We start from the raw sequence: 24,684 nt of genomic DNA, 5'->3' as shown, positions 1-24,684 counted from the left end.
AGAAACCGAAACAAATAAAGACTCACAGCCTGCTTTTGGAAGATTCTGATGGCCCAAACATCTTAAGGAAAGAAATAGAAGATAAAGAGTCTTTGAAAAAACTTCAGGATTTTTCAGCCTAACCAGATTCCCTACCTGCCAAACCTGCATAAGGTGAAAGGAAACTGTAGTTTCCCCTCCCTTTGCAGTCTAAGAAGGAAAAAATGTACATCAACGTCCATGAAGATAGCAAGGTATTTTAAAAGTGCCAGCCACAACTGGTTTGGCACAAGCTGATGGCAGATGATCCCACCAGCTATCAAATGGGGACCGTGGGAGCAACCTCCAAGGTCACTGCTGAACACCACAGTACAAAATTTAGTCTATTATGTAACAGAGTTACTGTATTACAGGCTAAATACTATAGAGATAGAAGCTGGTAAGATGATACAATTTGTTGTTTATTTAGTCCAATCTCTAAATTAACAAAATTCTTTAAACAATCCTATCAAAAAAGTGAAAGAAAATTACTCAACAAGACTAACTACTTTCCTAAAAAGCCTGAAGAAAAAATTATCTGGCTTGGAAGCTGATCTCGCTGAAAACTTACTCTCCAAAAAAAGCAACTGATTTTAAGAGAGCTACCCCTCCTGAACTCACCATGCACAAAGGGGTTAGGAATTGTGGCAATGAATTTCAACCAGTTTGAGCTGTGCCCCAAAGTTTTTGCTCTTTTAAGTAGAACCAATCCCTGCCACAGCCCCAGTGCTGCCCCACATTCAGCTGCACTGGCAAACTGGAAAAGGTACAAAAAAAGTGAGAAACAGAAGGGAGGAGTACCTGCAACTAGTATTGCCACTTGAAGACTATTCATAACAAAGTGTGGGCACAGAATATTTCTGAACTCAGGGGTTTGTCCTTAGAAGAAAGAGAAGCAAAGTTTTTCCTCTTGAAGATGAATTTAAGATGGTTGGATGTCCTGGAGCCAAAGCTACCCATCAGCCAAGAAAATATGCCTCATTTTCAAATTAACAGAAGTGAGCTGAAATACTCCAGACAGGTGTTGAAAAACCTGTTTCAGGAAATGAAAATGCACAAATAATACATACTAGCCTTTTAAAGAGTTGGGAGATTCACACCACTGAAAAACACATCCAAACACTTCAGCGATTCAAAGAAATGTGAAGTGTGACCAACAAATTCCTGACACTTACAAGTGTCAATCTTCTTTTTCAAGAAAAGGCTGCAATCCTCACAGCACAGAGAAGCCCTAGACAATGCATACTTCACCAGGCACTTCATCAAAAAATGGCAACAACTGTGTCCTACTAATAACATTCAAAGACCTTCATGGGAGGGCGCCCCAGCTCTCACCATCTCTTTTCCATTGAACTGACTGCGCTGACCTTGTCTGTAATTACAGAGCAATTTCTTTCCCGTAGGAACATTCTGCAGCCTGCAAACATCCCTTGAGTCCGCAGCAGTTCCAGCTACTTCCTAATTATCTCCAATATCTGCCCACAGGCTCTTTAATACTTTCCTATGAATATACACTGAACTTTCAATCTTCTCCTCAAAAATCCCAATACGCCTTTGTATGTGACACACTACCACACTGGAAACAAACAATAACATTTAAAAAAGGAAAAGAAGGGGAGATGAAGCAAAAACAGATGTCATCAGTTTTTAAAGTTCCGAAGAGCCTCATAAATAAGAATTATGTCTTTTGGACAGCAAGACATATTTAAGTCAGAAACCTGGTAATTGCTGAGAATTGCTGGTGCAAGTGCAGCGTGTGGCAGCAGAGAGGGAGCTCCTGGTGATGCCTGCAAGCTGCACCACAGGTGTGAGATGGATTGTGAGATGTGGGTGTGTATTTAAAAATGCAAAAAGACAGGAGTCGCATTTTTCAAACAGCTTGGGTTTCTCAGTCTTTGGCTTTGCGATGAAGAACTGAACTCTAGTCCTGGCTGTCCCTCAAATGTGCTGAACTCAAGATTTCAGGCTGGTTTGAGGACCTGCACTCACCTCACCACCACTGCTTAGAGGTCCAGATGCAGAACAGGGATACTCTGCCCTTGCAACAAAGAGGTGCAAACCTTAACAACAGCTTCATCTCCTCCCTCTACCTGTCCTCTTTTGCTCCAAGTTCCATGTTTTTTTCTCATGGCTCTGGAAGGTCGTGTCAAGATCTCTGGGTTAAAGGAGGCATATAATAGAATGGAAACAGACTAACTCAACGAGTGGTTGCTTTAGAGGCAACCTTGATAATGAAGAATCACTGAAGAAGCCTTTGTAAAAGTCAGGAGCTTTAAATAAATGCTTGGACAAAGCAAAGACTTCTGAAAGTTACTGTTTCACTACAAAGACTCAAGATCAGCTGCATACACGTGTGCCCCGTTAGGTGAATGATGGTTTTGATCTGCTCTGTATTAATATGCCAAGTGTTGACTGCTCACCTGTCCAGACAGAAGCAAGGAGGTCAACAAGACACAGATGTCCACCAGGTACAGTCATGGTCTGGTGGGTGAGCTGAAGGCAGGAAGGCAGATCTGCACCTAGGTAAATTCACAGAGCAGTCTTGTGTCCAAGTGGTTTTATTTTATACATGTCTTCACAATTCTCTCGTCATGCTGGCCTAGCTCCTGCTAGACATATCAAATATGTCTATTTCATATAAATAGGAACATGAAATAGTAGTTACATTAAAATACAAAATTTTGAAGTGGGGATAAGAAATAGCAGTATGCTATTCCTCATGCATGACTGGGACACTACAACCTTTCTATTAAGTAATCCATAATAGTTAAAAATTGCCAGTTACAGAAGTAATCAGTAGGAGGATGGCTACCAACGACTGTGTCTTCTATTTTCTTAAACATGAAAAATTAATGTGTTAAAATGATCGCAGATGAAAATGAATGAACAGAAAAAGGGTTGCAAAAAACTCTAGAAAAGTATATTCAAGGAGCAACAAGAGTTATTTTAAGTAGGAATTCTGAATTCTATGCCCTCTGTACAACTACCAGATAGTAGTTGCTTCTAACTCTAATCTCTACAAAATTATGGAAATGCTCTTCCACTGAACAAGTATTCATATTTCATCAAGAAATTCAACAAATGTTGTAAATTAGTGTGGGTTTTTTGAGGAAAAGTAATATTCTCATTACTTGGTAGCTAGTGCTATAATTAATTTTATTCTGTTGTTTTTATCCCCAGGAAGTTATATAAATGAAGTAACTGTCAAACTGCTTGGACCCAATTACTTCTCTTCCTCAACAGAAAACTCTCAATGCCTTTTTAAATGCACCTTTACCTAACCTATACCCAAAAGGGATTTTTTTTTGTAAAACTCAGATTCAAAATCTACAAAGCATGAGAATCAAAAAGGAAGATTCATCATCACAGTTAAATCTGTATCTTTTAGATAAACACTCACACAGAGCTAATGCATCCACATACAATTAAAGTTAAAGTTATGCTTGACTAAACAAGAGAAAGATTGCTGGTGTGGGTTTTTTTCCCTTTGGATTTTCTTCTTTCCCACTGCCAAGTTTGACCTTACTGCCTTTCCCAAGGAACACAAGGATCTCCAGCACAAGACAGGAAACTTTTCAAAATAGCCAGAGGAAAGATTGATTTGGTTGAAGAATATCAGTTTCATACATCTTGTACTTCATTTTAGAAACGTGGATTTGGGAAAGCAATATGATTGCATTCAGCAGATGATGTGCTACTGAGCAGACAGCTTCTGCTAAATCTGACAAATATAGGTCAGAGTCCTGCAATCACACTTTCCTCAAGCATGCTTTGCACTTTCTAGACAAAAGTAATAATAAGACAAAAGTAATCTGAGGTAATTTCATAACATAACTTTGATGCAAAATTTTATATTTATCTTAGTTACTTTTTTCCTTCTGTGCCTAAGACTACTATATATTTAGACAAGCCTATTACAGTACAATCTTGTTTTAGTCAAAAAAGTACTTCATGAAGTACCTCCAGAGCTGTATGAAAGCTCAATATTTACCATGTTAAGAGTTTTTGGAAGAGGAGAAAAAGCAGAACAATTAGAGAAAAGAAACAACATATCATCCACTCTGATAATTCCCTCTATAAAACTCAACATCTGCACTGAAGGTTCAACATCTGTATTTAAAAAGCCTGCTTGCAAACTGTGTAAGGAGAATTCTGCTGCTTTTTGTGGTAAGCAGCTTGGCAAGGTAACATCATAATCTTTCAGTGTCAGTCATCCCCTTGAGCTTACAAAGTCTATTAAAACAAATTACATGAAAACATCTTTTTCAGAATTTTAATTCAGTAGCTTAAGAGGATCAGGATATTCCAGTTCCTTCTTAGATTCAAGGAACATAAGACAGTACAGTACTTCAGTGCCTAATGCTGCACTGACAGCTTAATACATTCTCCATTAGCTGTGTATTATTCACAGAGCACATAATCACAGGTTACTATGAGGAAACTATATGCTTTGTTGTTACCTCTATTAGCTAGATCACAATGAATTCAACAGTTCAGCATCTGCTTGAAACTGACATTATATTTGATCTGCAGCAGATGGATGCACACAACCGACATTAGAGAAAAAGGTTAAAATACAGTATTATATAAAGTATTTTCATACAATGCTTCTGAAATTAGGTAACGTAACAATATTGTAAGAAAATTCTATCCCAATAACTAAAATTATATATTACTTTTCACTTACTCTTCTACTGAATGACAGCATGAAACAAAGATGATGAACATACAGAAATTACAGTATCAGAATACAAAAAATCTATTCCTGGCTATTAAAAGAATTAAATACCTGAATTAAATATGGGAAAATCTAGTTACTTGGTGACTCTAAAACCTCAAATATTAAGTGACAGATGCTGATTTCATTGGATTGTCAACCTAACAACTCGCTACTTGTCTACTTGATTAAAATGCTGCAAGATTAAAAAAAATTTTAAAAATCTGTTATACTTAATATATATTTCACAGATTATATGTTTGCCTGAAATGAGTCTGTTTCTTTTCTAAAAAGGCATAAAACAAGATTTACATTACAAATGAATATACTGCCTTGTTTATACCTGTACACTGTCACAGCAGAGTTGTTTTACTGCTGCTGCTATTTCCCCTTACATCTACATTTCAATGTATTTCTCTTGTGAAAGGGGCTGTGTAATGCTTGTGCCACTGGTCAAAACAGAATGTGGAAAGGTTGCTAGGACTATCTAGGAAGAAAAAAAAATAATAACCTACTCATTACATTCCTAGGATGAGGAATTCAGTGTAATTAATAAAACCACAAGGCCCATAAGACAGTGCAAGGGGATGGCATACACCATTCCAAGAATGTTAATAACCCTAACATGGAAGTGAGTGGATAAATGTTCCACAGCAAGCTTGCAAAATGCAAACCTCTAAAGGCAATCATCATGTAAGAGCAAATAATTTTACAAATTAATGCACCTGAGAGATATGTAATATGTCAGTTTTGTTTTTATCCCCCAGTGTCAATATCACAGTAATCCTATCAGAATCTATCACTAAGAATTGGAATAAACAACATTTTACTGATGGATAACCCATAACACAAATATTCCATTCTTTCCTGTCAAATCCCTACTGTAAACAAAGTCCTTAAGCAACTTAGCCACAAAAAAATCCCACACAAATGTGACATTTAAGGGGCATGCAAACAAACCCAAAATTTTTTCCCCCTGTTCTCAGGAGTGATCAAAGCATAGCACTAGATTTAAAAAATCTCTAACACTTCTTTCTTGTTCCCATCCATGTAGACTGAGTTATTCTACGCTCAGTATCCTAAGACAGCTATAAATTATCTGCAAAGCCTATCTGGTCTGTTTAATTATCGTGCATATAATTTTTTATTCCTATTGGATAAGTAGGTAGGAGGCAGTATTAGCAAGTTTCATGGATGTTTCCCCCCCTTTAAGAGCAAAATGTCAATAAAATAATATAATTTCCAATCCCTACGATTTTGCTTCAGATGCTAATTGTAGTTAAATATTTTCTGCAGTCTTGTAATCAATGTTAGCAAAAAAGTCTGGGAAGTTATGTTATGTTGATTAAAGCTTGAGAGGCTGGAGCTCAAATCCAAAAAAAAAAACAAAAACCAGTTCAATTGATTTTTCAGTTGACTGAAACCAGTAACAGGTTTTTATAAATCCAGCTCACAAGCTTTATTTTGGACTTGCATGTTTACCAATTTTCATTTCAGATGAAGAAAGCCATCCCACAGAAAGCAATATGAACCACAAAATGAAGCAAGACACTGCTAGATTCTAAACAGACACACTAGAGCAATGCAGAGCTGCAGGGATCTGATTACAGACTATCTCCTGCCAGGCAGTCAGTCTCCCACTGGGATGGGGAACACATCTGCTGGGATGTTCTACAATAAAAGTGTTTCTGATGTAGAGCCTTACAAATGTTGCAGGATTATTCCCTCTCAATGCTTCAATGCTTTATCAAAATTTTTAAGCAGTGCATAGCAAGGCATTTACTGTTTAATAACATTCCCTCATGCAATGTGCTCTGTGATTCTTGGATCTGTTGCTTTCCTTGCAAGAGCCAAAAGCCAAACTACAAAGCAATTGTTCTGGGTTGACAGGGAATGTCCTTTATTGCTGCTTCTCAGAACAGTACCCAGATCCACAAGAGCTCCAGCTCCAGACGAAAAGCAAACCCAAGCCTATCTCCTGGAAGACCACATGCAAATGCAGAGAAAATAATTTCCACATTTATTGTTTCTCTTGCTCTGAAGCAGAGCTACGAATAACTGACACCTCACCCATTTTCAAATGAAGCTTCTATAATTACACTGCTGTGCCCTATGGAAACACTACTGGGTTTCTTATAGCAACCCTCAATGACTCAGAGAGCCCTGCTCTTACCACAAAATTACTAAGAGCGCTTCATCCATCTTCAACAGAAGAGCTGGTACGTGACTGGCAGAGTCACCACTACCACTGGCAATCCAACAGCTTTATGACATCTTGTCTCTTGAGAAATAAAGTTTTATGGCCAAAGTAGTAGTATATTCCATATACAGTCAGGCAGGATTGGTCCTATAAAATCTCTCACACCCCATGATGCCTTGAATGCACACACTACAGAGTCTTTTTAGCAACTCTGTCAGATAGATAAGTACAGTTCCTTCCCAAAGGCCTGCAAGACAGCAAACTGTTCAAAGAAGCCTAAGCTGTAAAAAGACTTCTTAATCTCTGACACCTCAGTGACCCACTCCAGTTTCCCTTCCCAGATCCACTTGGCCCTCATCCCTGTTTCCATTGCCAGGTGCCCATCCAACATCTCCCTGGGCAGACTCAGTTTCTTACAACATCACAAGATAAATATTTTAAAAAGTGAGAAATATTCTGTGGCTTTAGGGATTTGGATTAAATCACTGATGGGTCAGGTGAGTGCTGGAATTGCAGCTAAGGAGCAGGCACAAGACTGAGGTGGGGAAGGTTCTGATGCCTGCAGAAACACAAAGATGTTAGCTCAGCTCAGCTGCACCATAAAACTTCACCCCTGGGACAGAGCTGGAGCAACTTTCTTAATACTGAAGGGAAATACAGCATTATTCATAAATAAGAAGGCAGAATTTAACATAATTGGTTTCCAGTGGCGGTACGACCCCTGAGTGTAGTTCATCTAATGTTTTCCCATCTATTTCTATCTTGCTTCAAAACATTTCTGTCCATTTCTAGTCTGCATTCGAAAAATGAATGGTTAAATGGACCTTCCTTCTGGAACGATGTTTTCCGAACTGCCTTATATGCACACATAAAACTGCAAGTACAAAAAATACCCTGAAATGTTTTAAGACCCAGGATAGAACAAGGCTGACAACAGTCCAGAATTTAATGTCTCTCTAATCTCCAACTCATGGGGTAACAAGAAAAAAAATCCCCCTAAAAAAGAAATATTTTAAAGAATTGCATTTTAGGATTATCTTCCAAACTCACAATGGTATCCAAGTTACTTTCAAAGGAAACTAGAATTCCATTTACAGAAATCCAAGGTTTAGAAGATTTAGAGAATATTACTAATAAAACTACATACTAGATGTTTCAGTTTCACATTAATCATGTTTTTAATTAATAATTAATTTGTTTTGTTTTTAAACAAAAGGAAGAATTACCTTTAGCTTCTGACCTAAGGTGACTTTTTAGATGCTGAATCACTACATCAGTAGAAATAGCTGATCTCAACATCAAATTTCTTTTTTTCACATTTTTCAAGAAGAAAACAATCCTTTTCAGCTTCTCCCTGAAAAAAAACCTGACATAAACTATACTGAAATAAACACGACTTTTCCTCTATGCCTGAAGAAAATCTGTTGCAAGCTGATCTGCTCCTTCAGCAAACTGAAACCAGTTATTTACCCAGCAATTTCCCTCATTTTAGTGATCTGTGGCACTTTTAAAACCTCAGCAAAAACATTTAAGCAATGCATACATTAATTATTATTAATGCTATTTTAATTCAATTTGACAACTTTTATGAAAGGCTAAATTTACTACAATAGACTAAGACAAAGGAAGTCCTACTTAAAAATAGTATCTTTTTATATCCATTTTTAGCCACCCTGTAAATGTTCTCTAATGCAGCACAGTAAAAAAAGACTTGGCAATGCTATTGCCATAGGCTCCTCTTCTATTACAGACCCATGGCACTTCCATCACAACACTAAAAGGTCCCAAATCTCAGTTGAAAAGCTGATAATAAAGATAAACCAAGCTAAAAAGCCAAATTCTAAAGTGAATTGCATGAGGTACAGGCACACATCCTCTTGTAACCATTCAGCAGCAAACCTGTGATAGTCTCTACCAGCTACAGCAGGAGAAGACATATTAAAAGGACAAAGCCAGACTTCAACATGTTTTGTCTGCTTTACAGAAAAAAAAAATCGCTTTGGGTGTATTAGTTTTATTTACTTAAAGCTTCAGGAAAAAAATAGTCTTCATCATTCTAATCTCAACATCCACAAGATTTCAGATGATGAATATGGCATGAACAATGCATATATCCAGCCCACAGAAGACACGCTACGCAGAAATTCGTATTTCTACTTCCCCTCATTCAAGGCCACCTACATATGCATACAACAAGAAAAATTGCAATGGTTATTTGGCAAACAATGCAGTGTCATATGGCAGCAGTGAGTCAATCTTTAGAAGCTGGCTCCAGCCTGAGCAGGGGCTGATGTGCTCCCCTGCAGCTGTGACATCAGGTCAGGACAAGCATTATCCCAGACACGCAGCTGATGGCAGAGCTGGAGGGAATCCCTCTAAGAGGAAAGCAAAGACAAAAGGAGCAAGCTTCCTTCTGGGAAAATGGGATGAATTAAGGTCTTACTGAAAAGAGACAGGTGGTTCATAAGGTAAAAAGAGCACTAGATTAAGATGTGGAAGTCATGCAGTTTTACTTTGAAGCCATGATGCTGAAGTTCTTGGCCAAAAGGCTCAAATCAGACTTCAGGCACAGTATCAACTACCTGGACTGAGTAAACAGGCCAAGAGTCTGTACACACATGTTAGAGCATCATCAGCCATCTAGTACAGAGATGTTTAATTAGCTAAGTAGGGATACAGGGTTTGAGGGGAAGGCAAGCGGGAGAATCCGTGTCCTTCAGACTAGTAATAATGTTTGTAAGACACTTTTACACTCAAAAAACCCTAAAAAAAACCCACCACCCAAAACCAACCAAACAAAAAAACCCAACCAAACCCAAACTATACAAAACCAAAGTTATTGATGCATTTTTTAATCAGCATGCTAATGAAATGCTACACTGACGTAAGAAATTACATGTTCATAAAATCCACTATGCAAGACAATCCTGTCTCTATAAATCAGATACTAAGTCCACATAGGGAGATAGGACTGTTTTATTTATTGAAAAAGTACAATCAGCAATTAAACAAAAGAGAGGAAAATGTTGAAGAAAAATTTAGGAGGGCAGTGATTCCCTTCATATTATTCTCCTAAAGACTCAATTGATAGAAATATATATTAGTTGTTCGCCTTAAAAAATTATACAGATTGCATGCTCCTAAGAGAAGAGTGTTATCCTCATGCTGGATTCTTTCCAGACATATTTTTGGCTACTACTCTAACCACAAAACACAGCTGGGGGAATGGGTTAGGACACGCAGAAACACCTCTCTGACAACCAATACATCTGTCTCAGCCCAAAACCTGTGTACCTTTGTTTCATTTTCACTTCTGCGTGACACAAACATGCAACAACAAAAAAAACAGCATAGAAAGCAGGAGAGCAGGAAGAAATCTTTCCATTTGACCAAGGCCTAGGTTCAGCAAAATATGTCTTTATACTCTCAAGCCATGAACACACCACGATACCCTGCTGATTGTGACTCACCACAAAGAGTCAGGGCATTTGACCAAAGGACGTCACTTCTATGTTATACGCAACCAATTTCTATGATACAAAGGACCTAACAAGCACTGCCAATCAACAATGCTTTCTAGCTGAGAAAGCAAACTGCTGTGTGGCAGTACTTCCAGGCTTTCCACTGACATCATGCTAAGAAAGAGGCAATAGTCCCAAGGCAGATTTAGACTTATCACCAGCAAGAGAGAATGTCTTGTTTATAATCAGTAAAGATTTTGAATCTAGAGGGAGACAAAACAAAAAAAAAAAATTAAACACAGACTAAACAAACCTACTTGAGGGAAATCTGTCCACTTTGTTACTAAATACCAGAAAAATTCTGCAGAAGGTACTGCATGTGAACGAGTGCTAGAGCAAATAATTCACAATTTGAAGTATCTCATTCATTAAGGTCTTTGATCCTACTTTGATCCTTAAAACAGTAGAGAGTATGGTCCAAAAACCTCTACATTAGAAGGGAGACTATGGCTTTCAGAGCAGTGCCTGTACACCATTTTTTGTCTAAATACTGTTTTGGCCAGAGTTCTGGGCCAGAAATTTTCTGAAACAGTGAACAAAAGGTTTCTGGCTCTCAGTTCACAGCAAGTGTGCTGCAAAGTGCACTAGAGAACCTAATGCTGCCAAACAAGCTGTGCACTTCTTTGAGTTTCATTTGGTACGGAATCCAGCATTTCCCCCAACTTCTCCCTCCCTGTTATCACTTATTCTACTTTAAAACAGACAGCTTTGAAATATCCTGCAAGAAAAGCTTGAAAGAGAAGACCTGAGTACTATGGTACAGGCCACCTAACAAACATCACAGTCTAGAGAGCAAAAACCTTAACAGTCTCACTTTGAGGATCTGTGCACACTTATCATCCACATAGCCACAGGAGCCTGTCCTGAAAGAACAACTCAAAATGCCGAGGGGAAAAAGGAAGAAAAATGACAGTGCTATTATCTTCTGATGAATTTAAATACCTGAGAGATCCCTGAATTTACTCACTTACTCAAAGAATATAAGCAAATCTGCAAAGGCAAAGAATAAGTCCCTCAAAAAATAGAAAAAAAAAAAAAAAGGTGAACAAGACGTGAACAAAGAGAGGTAACAAGTAGCTCAAGGTGAGACACACAGAAAGCTTTGCATCACAACTTGAGAAACATAGCAAAGAAAATTACCAGAGAAGAATGTGATTTTGTTCATTGCATTTTTCATAGCATGCTTCATTTGTTCAGGCAAATTTCTGAACAAACATTTGTACCTAAACATCCACAAACCACAAAAAAGGACCTTCTTGACTTTTCCTACTTCTCTCTGTGACCTGGGGAATTTTGTATTTGCCTCTTTGCCTGGAGTACAATTCTCTTCTTCTCAAGGTCTCTGCCTATATGCAGACACAAGAAAACAGCAGGCCTATTAGCAGTGGACTGCGTGAGAGCAAGCCTCGTACCTGCATCATGAATTTACATCTTACCTCCTCTGAAAAGAGCACTAGTTTAATGTAAGCACTCATCTTCACATATAATCCAAAGACAGTGTTGTGTGGAACTTCAGACCACATAACCCTAGTGTTTCATTTTCATCTTAACATAGACATTGATAAATTATATTTTGCATATTGTATACTACACTGTCCAAAAATAAATCTGGGGCGTAATAGCTGAGTAAAGTATTAAAGAAAATTATAACTGGAATTAGCAGTTTGTTCTCCAGAAACAATCCCAAACAGGTAGGCTAAGACTTTCCAACAAAAGAGCATCCCTGCTTTATTTGTACTGCTTGAGTAAATACAAACATTGCTAAAGGACTGTGAAAATGAAAACTCCCACAACCTTACATAAATATCTGCAGCCAAAAAGCGTCTCTATGAATAAAGCAGAATACTCTACAGATATGCTTTCTATTACATAGGGGTGAATAAAATGCACTAACCTTTTTTCACAAATACACCCTTACCAATGAATGAGTGATAAAGACTTGTCATTGCTAACTCCCAAAACTCCCAACGCCAGGACTCTAAGCTATGCTGTGGACCCTGTGATTCAATATCTGCTACAAACACGTGGAGGAATTTTTCAATACAAGTGCACTTCACTTCAGTGAATATGTTCAAATACAATATGTCAAATACAAATACCCTATCTGGGTACCTCATCCAGCCATGCCCTTTTGCCAGTATTAATAACATTCTGAAGTATTGTAACTTTAGCAGTGTTGTTCTGATGGTTTACAGACATTAAGTGATAAGCCAGAGCTCATAGTCTCCAGAATCAACAAGAAAACCAGGAAATAAGGAGCTGCATAATCGTACTTATAGTTTCACCTGTCCCATTTCAGGCCCCTCTCTTTCTGCAACGTTTTTAGCTTCAGGTGTACCCAGACTAGTCATCTTCAGTTGAATGAATATCTGACTCTATTCCAACTACAACATGATTTCTTTTAACATGACCCTGGTATTTTGAACCCTTTATCAAGTGTCCTAGGAGTGCTCTACTAGTGTCAGTGATTCTAAGAAAAGTATTAAAATAAGATTATTCCCACTATACTGCTAAGTAAAAGACAATTTAAGCATCTCAAGGCAATACACAAGCTTATGGTAGAATTGAGAGAGAAGTACAGGTGTTCTGCCTCATAGTCTGCTGCTGTAATCATCAACTAGTGCAAAAAAAAAAAACCAAAAATGAAAATTTAGATGTTACTTTAGACTGACATAGGATGGCTTTGGTTTTTTCCTAAATCATCATTTCACCAGAACACCCATTTGCATGAGGTTGCAATTGCTTTTTAAGTTGTTGCACTTATATGGTAGCAGCCTCCTACAACCTACTTCACCTTTCCAACCACAAGACCCACGAGTAAACACCAAACAAGCTGAGGCAGAACCTCAAACACACCCTTAGGAATTACTGGAATACCTGAGGTTACCTGAAGATAAGCATGGCTTCCCTTACAAAAACAATTCTGAAATCTGATCCAGAGGATGCATGCATTTATCTATTATGAAGGACTGGAAAATAAGCCAAAATTCCTCAGGATGTCTCAAATGAAGGTAAAACTCTGAATCTAAAACAAAGTAAAAACAGGGCAGAAACCTTCTCTAAAAATAGATCTTGCTGTGCAGCCAAGTATGCCTGTGTGCAATTGTTATTTATTTTTAAATTTGAGTAATTTTCCAGGTAGGTTTCTAGATCAGCTAACAGAATGAGGTGTTTTAAAACTAAACAAAAGAAACCCCCAAGATTTCTCTCCTGATCACTTTTCCTATAAAGATGTAGATGAAATCAGGAAGCAATAACAAAATGCAATCTCTTGCCTGGCATTCCACAAAATCACAAAATTGTGAACTTCAATGAAGGCAAAGACAGTAACAATAACCAACACCCATTCCGGAAATATGGTCCTAACCCTTAACCAGAAAGACTGGATGAAATGGCCCTAAACACTGAAAAATAGTTTGAAATCAAAACTACAAACAATACACTACACATGCCCAAGCTCACAATCTAATTAAGAGCCCAAACTGAAAGAGCTCATGTACTCCTTAGTAGGTGCTCCACTGCTTTCTTCATTAAGCCTACATCACCTCAAGCCTGTTCTTACCAAGTGTTATCATCCCACACGTGGATGGGTGCACTTAAAGATGTCATTAGGGACAACCAAAACAGAAACAACAAAGTGAGCAATGTCAGCACTTGAGGATTTTCCATTCAGTCCTTCCATGCTAGTCCTACCAGTGAAGAAGGCAACAACCCAAACCTCTTAGGATACTCCAAGGCAGAAAAGTTATTCACAGGTTGAGCAAGTGTTAGGCTCAGAAAGTAATGAGATCTTAAGTCTCCACACCAACAAAACAAAGCAGAAGTAAATGTAAGTGAAAACAGACAGTTGCACATCACTATGGACCTCAGTCATCAGGCTGATGGTATTTGTCAAACCTGTAACAACTCTGCTGAAGGCAAATCAGTATGACCCAAATCTTCACAACCTGTCTATCCATTGTATCTTTCTTAACAAAAAATGGACAACTAGTAGCAAATCTCCTCCTGAAGGCATTATAAAAATTTTATTATCATTTCCCATGGAAAGGTCATTTGATTGTTTTAGGAGAATTTTCATTGAACAAATGCTGGCTATTTCTTGGTTTCCCTCTGCATCCCTTGGATGACAAAGATGGACATAATTTCAAATCCAAAGCAGGGAACAAAGTTTTCCTAGTATTTCTGGAGCTTGAACAAGTAATACTATTTTAAAACTGCAAAAGCTTGTTCTGGCACCACAGCATCAGACAATCAAATCACAAATATCTTCTCTCCAAGCCACCAGAAATATTTAAAGCAAACTCCAAAGGGAGAAGGGGAAGACAGCTATCCAACCTTTGGAACATAAACTTCCTACGACCGAGACAAAAGACTTTACTGTTGCATCTCATGGAAATAGGAGACTATCTTTTATGAGATCTTGCAGCATTAATGGTCACTTCTAGCCCAGAGCAACCACCATTCAAGTCATCTGCTTTCTGCATTAATAACTGCAAAATAGAGCAATACAGTACTGAAAATGAAACTGTATTCTAAGAATTTTCTATACATCTTCTCCCTCAACTCCCTAGCTACAACATCACTCTCTCTTCAGTGGTCTCTCATTTAAATCCTTGGAAGAAAGAGCAATTTCCAATTCCTTTATTAATAAAAGTAAGTACTAGTTTGTGGCGGGGGTGGAGGGGTGGTTCTGTTATTGACTTGTAATTCATAACAACTAAGGAAACAAAGTCTTCTATAACTCCTTAAAAGGATGTAAAAGATACCATGCAAAAGCCACAGCAGCCAGACTCTAAAATCCTTTCTTTAAAAAGCCATCGTGAATCCTACCTATAAGAGCCAATATGGTTGTTAAATTCTCATACTGCTTCACTTCACCCCTTTTCCTGCACCTTCACCATCTCTCTGTCATCACACATTGGTTATTCATCCATTGGATATGGGTATTTTTTGACAGAATATGTTTTCCTAAAAGACACAGTCAGCAACTTGTTACTGTAAAGTATATAATACACAGTTCTCATGATAATATCTGGATGACATGTGACTGAGCACCTCATCTTTGCTGGTTTACTTACCTCTTCTCTCCATGTCCATCTCCTCTGTAGAAGAGCATACCAGCACCTTTCTAATCAGACCTGCAGCACGCAGGCTGAGGTGTTTTTCAGGAGATGCTGCCACTGCACTCACCCAGCATGAGCCCCTGAGGCCTCTGGGAGGAGGGACTAATACTGTACAGGCACACTCCTAGCACAAATACTGAGCTCAAATTATACTTTTTTATATAGTATACTTTCCTCAATCTTATTACAGGTCCAGTGAACAGATTTTCAAATTCAAAAATTCTCTATGCAACACTGGGAAATAACTTGTATTGGATTTAATACATGTTCCACAGGGTTATCCACTGGTATGAAGGAAGACAGAACGTCTCCTCAGTGGGCTGGCAAAATCTGGAAGGAATCCATCTCTAAAAGGCCTGTAACTCAAAGAAAGAGGACTTAATCCTATGATTTGTATTTGCTTTTAATGGAACCCTATTACTGCATCAAAGCTTTGGCTGTTGAGAGAAACAGACTAATTCTTGCACATAATGCTCTGCTACAATTCACCATAAGACTTAGTATAGATATCTTCAGAAGAAACATGTCCCTTCCCCCACTGGTCTAATCTATTTTTAATCTATTTTATATCTTCATCTCCACTTTGGAAAAACAGCAAATGGTTCCAAAATGCATACCTGTAACATGAGCTGGTTTAATTTTATCCCTTGATAATTCATGCAAGTTAGCAGGTTTTCACTGCATAGCTTCTCATATCAATATAAAATAAAAATGCATTTACTTAATTCTCTCCTAGAATTCAAACACTTTGATTGCTACAGCCAGTTGAATTCATAAACACTTACAGGACAATGGAAGCTGTAGCCCCATTTTTTTATGACAAATTAAAAAACATAAATACATATACATACGTCCTATAAAGGATCCTTTGCCTTAAGCATCAAACATCATTAAAGATCTTCTAACAACCCTACCAGATAAGAGAAGGAAGCAGAAATCCAAACCAGCAATAAGTCGACATCAAACTAGAAAAGATCTTAACAGACTCCGGCCCAATCCAAGCTGGGAAATGCAAAACAAACCCATTTGACTTACCTCATTATTTCTTTACAGATTAAGTGAAAGCTCCTGTACTGACCATATGAAAGAAACGTTTCATTTACATATTGTTCTGTTTCCAAATTATTCAGGAATGTCTTTTCTTTTCTGAACGACTAATAGGACAAATACAGATATAATACCAGTCTTCTACTGTGCAACTATAGAAAGCTCTCCTAAAACCTCAATCAAAACTTTCTTCAATCTTATAAACTTGGCAATTACTTTCCACAGGCCAGCTTTTTATGCTCACAATGTCTCTACAGATAGAATTCATATACAGTAGATAGGAACCCCACAGTCTTTACAAAAAGATACATTGTTAACAGCAAAACTCGCTATAAGCATTTCTCAGGTTCCATATTAAGATGCATGGACTTTACCCAATGTGAAAAGAACTTTTATGAAGAGTCCTTTCTTTTTATTTCACAGCAAACAGGACTTTGCATACAAGGCCTGACATTCCATATCTTCCACATCAAGCACTCAACTTTATCCATGGAAGTTTCTTATCAAATTTTACAAATTGAAAAAAACAGGGTTTTACATCAAGCAAATTAAAGGCGTGGAGGATTTTAACTCCTAAGCTGGCAACAGACAAACTAAAAATGGACACGTTAAACTTTTGTCATTCTTGTGCCACAGGGGACTGCAGATGCTAAAGCTATCAAGGGTTCAAAAAAAAGATGGCATAAATTCACAAGTATTAAAACCCAAATGATTAAATACCATCTGCTCACGGACCCCTAAACTGCATCCTGCTAGAAGTCAGTGACACTTCCCTTCAGACACTCAGCTATTTGCACACCCTATCATACTCTGCCCTGGGCATCTATCACTCACTGTTAAAAACAAGATACCAATGCAGAAACACCTCTGGTCTGAGCTGATATGCCATTCATAGGTCCATATTTTTGTGCCTGGGAAAAAAGAAGGTACAATATCTAAAGCTGGTTCAACACCTACACTGTTCAAGTCCCTCGTTTCCAAACACTATGTAGGGCACTTGTATGGCAGCCAAGATATTTATATAGTAACAGTTCTTAATATACTTACATGACTCGTGAGAGCTGGGGAAGACACCACAAGTATGTAACTCTTCCTCCTTCTCCCTTAGCTGAATTCACTCCCCCTTAAAAGTTTTGCTTAACACCTAAAATAGCTTTATGAGTAACATTTTTTCTATTTTTATACAACAGTAACTATTATCCATACCCTCTATGATCTGCAAGACAGGATTTGTGTTAGTCAATCTATCTTTCATGTATTTTAATCAGATTTTAGATAGGTAGATCTCCAGGGTTGCGTTTCATTTTTTAGTTATTTACAACTGAAAGGATTTCATAAAAGTCATCCCACCATTCTAACAGAATAGAGAGATCTGTTCTTTATAAAGCAGAGACAGCAATAACATTGCTACTAATGCTTGCATGCTCAAAAGACCAAGGTTCTGATTGTGTTAGATACTGCATCCAAAAGAGAAGAAAAGTGAGAGTGCTTTCTCTCTCATTTAAGAATTTTGTTAGTTATGGTCTTTCTCCAGCTAAAGAGTCTCCTGTGGACTGTGATCCATCACAATCACAGCAGGCAGTCAACCTTTGCTTTTCCCAATAACTTTACTTGCTACTTATCTTCAAAAACACTGCTCTTCTATCATATTCTTGCTATACATGCAGACAGATTCTTTTCTTGCATATTGTGTGCAACATTTATGGCTCATTTTCGTGTCTTTTGTCTGCTTAGGTGGTGCCAGAGTCCCCTGGTAAAGTACTTGTACCAATTCTGTTTAAATGGCTATATGCATGGATTTGGCAACCTTTGAGATTTACTGTTCAAACTAGTGAAACAAGAGATATATGAGGATTTTATTTAGAAAACAGTTCAGTTGCTAGATATTTGCTTCAACAAACATGTCATGGAAAGAGTGTTTTCAAAGGAGAAGAATCTATTCCATGGCAGGTACAAAGCAGAGGAGGAACTGATAGGATGGATTGATGTGAGTATTGAGAAATGCTAGATCTTTCTATTCTAATGGGAGAGTCAGCCTTCAAGTGAATGTTTTGCAAAGAGTATTTTGCACTAGACAAGGATGTTGGAGACTATTCAAACCCAGGGCACCAGGAAAGTGTATGACTGCCAGCTGGGTCTGTCAGCTCTCAAACTATGCAGAAGGCAACAAAGGACCTCCGCACTACACAGCCCAGCTTTCCAGTCAGAGGTTCCCCAGACCAGATCTGATATCTTACAGCTATCAAGGATGTGGCACAAAGCAGAGTAATACTGAGGCCTTTCAAGGGTGTGAGCACAAGTGAAAACTATTATTGTGAACAATTTAAAAGATACTAAAGTTTTAAATACTGTAAAATTATGTAAACAAAGACATTAATCAAAAATTACACAATAGAGAAACAATGGATCAAATAACAAAAGCATGGATCAAAACAAGAGCCAGACAAAAACAATGAGCACAGCAACAGGCAGTTTCTTCAAACTGGACTTCTCAAAACATTTCCTCTTGGACCTTTTTCCAAATAATCTGAAACCACACACATCTAAGTGAAATCTAGATGCAAGTCTGCCAGCAATAAGGCATTGTTTCCACAGAGAGCCAACCAAAATCACTGACTACACCTGCCCAACTTCTGACAAACATTTTACTACAGTAGCTAAGCCTTAATAAAAGGTGTACAAATTAGATCTCAGTAATACAAGCTTCTGTTTCTTGATAGCATTACACTGTCTACAAATACAGTTTCCATATTATTTAGCATATATTACATTATACAGTTTTCAAGTTATAATCTTTCCATTATCAAATTTACCATACATTTCCTAATTTGTATTTTATCTCTAAATGACAATGACGTAATATATTATCTTGAATTAAAAAAAAAAAAAAAAAACAACAACTTTTTGTTCTGTTTTGCCAACTATCAACCCATCATAAGACCTCAAGTCCTAAGTAACTATGAAAATGCACTAAAAATGTAATTAGTAATAATCAACTGCACATCCCAACTGACAGAGACAGTTGGGAAACAACTTAAAGATGTGTACTTCACATTCCTAGCATCAAAAGTTGTTCTGCCACTAGATGCATTACAAAAATGAGACACTGATAGTGACTCTAAAAAATGAAAGATTCTGTACCATTTCTACCAGCTCTACCATAGCAGAGATGAACCAAAACACGTAAGATATGAGGAGGATGCTGGCCATGTAACTTGCTCATTCACACACACTTTTTTTTATCCTGATCGATATCAAGAGACATAGGGATAAACTCTCTGAGCAGTCAAGCTCCCTGGTAACTGAACTAGAGACATGCACCATTAGTACCTGGATCACCTTAACAGGAGCTGTCCTGAAGCATTTTCTAAGTCATCAATGAATTTAGTTAAGCCTTCAGCAAGGCTTCTTCTGACACTAGGAAGAGAAGTCTGTCCTCCATAAAGCACAGGCTTAGCTCCCAACACTGGCATGGAAGGTATGGTATGAAATTACCTCAGTCCCCATTAAATGAACAACAGAAACAGAAAGGTGAGTTTGTTGGGGTTTTATTGTTAAAAAAAAAAAAAATTAAATCAAAAAGTCTGATTTTATTATTAGACGTTCTTAGAGAGCTTCTTATAGTGATCACAGCAGACAATGATCTCTTTATGAGCACTAGATAACATTATAATAATTACCCTAAGATAAGAAGAGAATAATTGCACTGAATTCTTTTGCAAGGTGCCTTGAGCCCTACTAATAAAAAGCAATGCTAAAAGCTGTGTATTATAAGTATGCTTAATAATTACATAAAACAAGTACAATTTTTTCTACAGGCTAGCTATAAGCAAAACTGATTTTATTTGAAAGTTCAGCTGCATCAATCAATTTTTTGTGATAAAAATGAATCAGCTGCATTACAACAGCCTTCTTGGTGCAAGTTCACAATAGAACCATTTAAATCTATTCATTGCCTCACTGAAGGAAATATAATGAATATTTTAAACTGTCCACCACGGGCTCAGTATAGTTCAACATGAGTAGGGTTTTCATAGAATAATGAATGCGTTAAGGGTTCTACAATAACATCAATAAACATCTGTTGACTAGGTGAGAAATCCAGTCTGTTGTCAGAAGCAGTGATGCAATGTACAAAAAAATAAATTGTCTTTCTATGAAAATCATTCATAACAGTTATAGTTGTCAGTTTTCTAAGCTATTTTTAATCTTATAAATAGCTATCTATATATACTATCAACCCACTACCTCCTTTCAGCCCCCAAGAAACTGCTAATGACCTTCTTACAAAATTCCATTGGGGGCGTGGGGGAATATGCAGTTTTTTTGAAATAGCTCTACTTTGCCTGACATTCCCACTGCCTGTGAAAAATGAGGCCCACTCGCGCAAATGTTCCTTATAAGAGCAATCAGGTTAGGAACTGCTGGCATGAAGCTATTTCTTGAATTAGGATTACAGGATCAAGCTGACAGCTAGCATCCCCAGGGATCACCATGATTTTGCTACTGTGGAAAAATCTGTGATGGTATTCTCAAAATAATTTTACCAGAAATCTTGACGCAATGAGACAACAATTTAAGTCCTTAAGCTTAAGTATAAACAGTTAAATGTTAGTGGTTCATATGATCATCTCCAAAGCTGTCAATACTGTATTATGGTAAAACACTTGCTATTTTGACATAGCTCTTACTATACTTCATTTTATTAAACAGATACTTGAAGATTCAAATTTTGCAAATTATTAGTAAAAACAAACATTAAGAAACAATTTTTTTTTATTTACAGTTTTCATAGGTATAGAAAATATCCATTGCAAATACCCCTTTACCTATTCAAAACACACGATATTGCTCATGAATCAGTAGTCCTTGGACAGGCAAATTTAATCCTGGCAAAATGAAACTACCTATGACAATAATATGAGTGCAATTGTATTTTTTTTAAAGATAAACATTTTCTATTAAGAGGCCTTTGTTTATCCCTTGTTTGAAAATCACGGATATCCAAACCATGGGCAAAAAAGGACTCTTAAATACAAAAACATCACATTTGACTCAGGCAATCCCTTAACCTCAAATTGCTGGAGGCCTGGCTGGTTTCCCAAAGAATCACAGCACGCTCACCCTGTTGTTATGGTGTTTCCTAAGCATCTGCTATGTGCCACTTGCAGAAACGGCAATCCAAACAGGACAGACCTTTGATGTCACCCCACACAGCTGGTTCTAATCGCCTGTTCTAATGCCTCAGTCAAATTTAAGCACTGAGCTGCTAAACGATTCCTGCACTTTTTCGGAAACCTTTAGGAAGCCAAGGTGCTGGAACACGTTCGCGCACAGACGCTTACTGAAAGGCACGACGAGAAGACACAACACAAAGAATGCGAAGGAGATGCGCTCCCGAGGTGGATCTCTGCACATCGCGGGGCACGGCTCCGAGCCCTGCGCCCCCCGCCACCCCCAACCCCGCTACGGCGGGCACGTAGCGGGAAGGGGGGAAAAAAAACAGAAGAAAAAAATAAAAATATTTACAAATGGCAGCGCTACGGGCGGTGCACGGAGAGTCACAGGTGATGCCGGAGCCAGCGCTTCCCTCCCCGCCGCCGCCCGGAGCTCCCAGATCCCCCGGCCGCTCCCGGACCTCCGGGGGAGGGCGAGAACCACCCCCGCCCCACGGCCCGGAGCCGCAGGTGTACGGGCAGGACGGGGGCTCCGGGCAGCCTCCCGCCCGCCTTCCCGAGGCTCATCCCGGCCGGTGCCCGCCGGGCGCGGGGGAACCGCCGCGGGAAGGACGCGGCTGGCGGCACACGGCGGACGCGTACGTCCCGGCGGCGCACCGGGACCCCCCGCCCCCGGGGAGCGGGACCGCCCTGCCGGCGGCCGGCACCCACCGGAACAAAAGGAAAACAGCCCCGGAGCCGCCCGCGGCCCCGCACAGCGCCCGGCCCATCCCGCCCCACCTCCCGCACTCACCTCGGCGCGGCAGCGGAGCGGGCGGCGGCTACTCGCGCCCGCGGGCTCCCTCCCTCCCGCTCCCTGTTCCCCTCCCTCCCTCTTTCCCTGCCCGCCCTCCCGGCTCCGTCTCTCACCGCTCCCGGAGCGGCGGCAGCGGCGGCTGGGCCCGGCTCCCCCGCCACGTGACCCCGCCACGTGACCGCCGCCCTGCCCCGGCCCGGCTCCGCCCCCGCCGCCCGCCCGGCCGCGCCGGGATGGGGTGGGATGGGATGGGCCGCACCGCGAGCCTGGCCCGCGGGACCCGGCCGGGGCACGGCCACGGCGGGGACACACCGCAGCTCGGCGTGGGAACAGCCCGTCTGACGGGGAAACAGCCGCCAGCACGGCCCTGTGCCCCCCAGCCCCTCAGCGCCCGCTGGAACCACAACAGCGGGCGGGATGTGCCAGCCAAGCGCTGAGAGCGGGCTTGTCCCTCCTGCCTTCAGGGCGAGAATGAAGGACAGTAAGTTGGTGCCAACATCTGGGACATCGAGCCCCATCGTGTACTTCACACTCCTCCCCGCAAGAATAACAAGCGCTGTATTCCTACATTTTTGACTCACACCAAACGCCACAGTGAGCGAAAATTAGCTGTGCTGGCCAGTGTTCCATGCTAAGCGTGACCTTCGCTCCTAGAAAATAATGCTTACAGTAATGGGTCAAGGGGGTGTCTTGTCGGAGAGAATGCCTTTATCCTTCAAACTTGGAAATTCAGGATAAAATCCAGAGATATCAACACTACAAGACCTGGGGGAGCCTCGGTAAAAGGAAACTGGCGATGTTCTTGTATCACATTCAATGCACATTCACTTTCTTCAGCAAGGAGTAACAAAATGCCTGAACATGAAAGGTGTGAAGCACTCCGTAGTTTAAGGAAACCTCGAACAAACCGCAATTATCAGCTCTAGAAAAGCCATCCAACCAATAGTACATGGGGAACAGAAAGTGGAAAGGCCCTATCCCCTGCGGGTTTTAGCAATCAAAACTTACAGACCATTTCAAAAACTAAAAAGGTAAATATTTTTCATACCACTGCCCAAAGCTCCATAAAGATTTTATCTTACAAGCTATAGCAAGAAGGGGCCAAACGTTGTGCCAGAGGACCAGCTACATGTGCGAAAATCTGAAAGACTGAAGCCCGAGATAATGTGTTAGAGCTGGGTATACATTTTGTCTGGTAATAAAATTCTCATTTAGGAAAAGAGTTGCTTTTTACTGAAGATTTTCAGTTACACTACACAGCTAAACCCTGTGACACCTCTTAAAAGATCCTATAGCTAAATAAATGAAATAAAAAGCTGTCAGGCTCCACTTCTTGGGTGCATTACAGAGTTGTTATCAACTGGTGAGCTGTGGAGACCAGGTTCTTCCCTGAATTGCCCACTGGATATCTTCACGAGACAGCCATCACCACCACTGGTAGGCTTATATTTCATATATTTCAGTAGAAACTGTTGAGGAGCCACAATAGTTCAAACCACTATTCACTCAATTCTTGTGTCTGACTTCAGCTATCTGTGTCTTAGCTCAATTCCTAGTTTACTGGCCATCATTAGAATTTAGGTAGGAAAGAAAAAAAAAATCAGAGAGAGGTTTGCAAAGCACCACTGCAGCTTTAATTGCCTTTGTTATCCAGTCCTCTTCACCCCAGGCAATTACCTGTGGTGCAACAGTGTTGCCCACTGGTCTCTTCTGAGCTGCATTAGAAGCTGCGGCTGGTTCCTAATCACAAGAGAAATTTCTTTTGTAGTTGCTCACCAGCTCTACACACCATGACCTTGACTGATACCTTGCAGGAATCCCATCCATTCTGCACCCAGTTGTGTGTTGAGGAGGGAAGGAAAATACATGAGAAGATGTTTTTTCCATCTCACTCTATCTGTCTTCTAAAAATGAATTTACACAGATGCACGAGTCCCAGGAACGAGAACCAGATACTTCAGGTGTTTAAACCTTGCAACAGAGTAACAAGTCCCCAACTTTTTCATCTGCATGTGTGAATCAACAAGATCTTTTTCTGTGCTGGGGATGGACAACAGCATTCCTCCATGTGCAGAAGGGAAGCTA

General features: G+C 39.6%; 1 protein-coding gene across 1 annotated transcript in view; it reads right to left on the bottom strand.

Moving 5' to 3' along the window:
* The window catches only part of TULP4 (TUB like protein 4), a 143,616-nt gene extending 120,934 nt beyond the window's left edge, over nucleotides 1–22,682 (bottom strand). Inside the window, 1 exon segment of the mRNA XM_041423641.1 lies at nucleotides 22,597–22,682. The gene's annotated coding sequence lies outside the window, so the exon portion shown is untranslated.
* Between the last annotated feature and the right edge of the window lie 2,002 nt (nucleotides 22,683–24,684).

The sequence above is a fragment of the Onychostruthus taczanowskii genome, unplaced genomic scaffold, assembly GCF_017590055.1.
Source record: "Onychostruthus taczanowskii isolate IOZ18803 unplaced genomic scaffold, ASM1759005v1 scaffold8, whole genome shotgun sequence".
In the NCBI taxonomy this organism is placed as follows: domain Eukaryota; kingdom Metazoa; phylum Chordata; class Aves; order Passeriformes; family Passeridae; genus Onychostruthus; species Onychostruthus taczanowskii.
This window is presented reverse-complemented; position numbering and strand designations above follow the sequence as displayed.